This window comes from Phyllostomus discolor, chromosome 14 (genome assembly GCF_004126475.2).
Source record: "Phyllostomus discolor isolate MPI-MPIP mPhyDis1 chromosome 14, mPhyDis1.pri.v3, whole genome shotgun sequence".
In the NCBI taxonomy this organism is placed as follows: domain Eukaryota; kingdom Metazoa; phylum Chordata; class Mammalia; order Chiroptera; family Phyllostomidae; genus Phyllostomus; species Phyllostomus discolor.
Window position 1 is genome coordinate 46,348,462 of NC_040916.2, and position 1,351 is coordinate 46,349,812.

At 39.3% G+C, this 1,351-nt stretch overlaps 1 non-coding gene across 1 annotated transcript; it reads left to right on the forward strand.

The window, feature by feature from the left end:
* The first annotated feature begins 217 nt into the window (after window positions 1-217).
* On the forward strand, window positions 218-328 carry LOC114489269. Its single transcript, XR_003683838.1, has one exon. It is a non-coding gene; the product is annotated as a U6 spliceosomal RNA (small nuclear RNA).
* Window positions 329-1,351: the final 1,023 nt, after the last annotated feature.

The window sequence follows — 1,351 nt, forward strand, 5'->3', positions numbered from 1 at the left end:
GAGTAACTGATGGCCTGATTAGAAAAATGATAAAATAAGTTAAACAGGTAGAATCTGGGTAATATAAATTAAAATAATTAAACAAAAATTGAGGACACAACTATCTCAGTGTCTCAAGAATTCCACAGAACAGAAGTCACCCTCAAGAAACCAAAAGCCAAAGACAAAAGATGTCGGCTCCAGACTAAACACACTGGTTTAAAAGTCAATATTGTGGGTGCTCACTCACTTTGACAGCACATATACTCAAACTGGAACAATACAGAGAAGATTGACATGGCCCCCACACAAGGATGACACACAAGTCTGAGAAACATTCTATTATAAGAAATAAATAAATAGATAGATAAATAAATAAATAATCAACACTGTGGGATGCCACAAACTGTTGTTCTTTTCAGCCTTGGGAGACTTTGCCCCAACTTGTCTGGATATCCTAAAATGAGATAATACCTTGGAAATAAGTGCTGTAAAAAACAAAAAAAAATCAGGTCATACTTTAGGAGATGCTGATAAAATGAACAGAAATGTTGGCAGGGCAAGAGCACACCTCTACCTCAACAAGATCACTGTGATAGGAACAAATATGAGCTTAACAAAAAGAGCATCATTAGACTTGTAAAGTCACACTTAAGGACTATGGAGCACTGGGTCTCAGTGAATCTTCTGGACCTATGGTACTTTAGAGTCCTGAATAATGGTTACTAAATTTTTCTATAAACAGAAATTGTCACAATATGCCACTTTAACTCCAGAGTAGTTCAGATGTTCACCTTCTGAACCCATCATTTCCCAGATTAATAGACTATGCAACTGTTCTGGCCACATAGCTTTGCCCTATACACTACTTTGGGCCCTCCCTTGATTATACTGATGTCAAGGGTGTGGTATACTCAAAAGGCTACACAGGGTGTGGGTGGTGAATTATGTTGGATAAGTAACCAAGAGGTTTGCAAGAGAAGACTAAAGTCAAAGCTGATAAAAAGTGGGTGCAGAGCAGATAGAGTGGTCCTCAGCTCAGTGAGTTTAGGAAGTTTAGGGCGATTTCCATCAGGCAGAACAAGTACTAACTGTCAGCTGGAGGAATTTAAGGATGAAAGTTTCCCCAAAGCTCAGGAATCACGATCAGGTCACCTGTGCTGCTAGTCTAATTTTAATCCTTCTCCATTGGGATAACAAGGTCTCTACATAGTTCCCTTGTGCCAGAGTATCTCATGTTATGAACTCTACTTGGTTTTGCAGCCTTTCCTAGTTTCCAACTCAAAATTCTGGCCTGAAATATGACCCTGGTATGTTGATACCAACTCTCCACCACCTGCCCAACTAAACTCCTTTCCTGGTTTCTCCATCA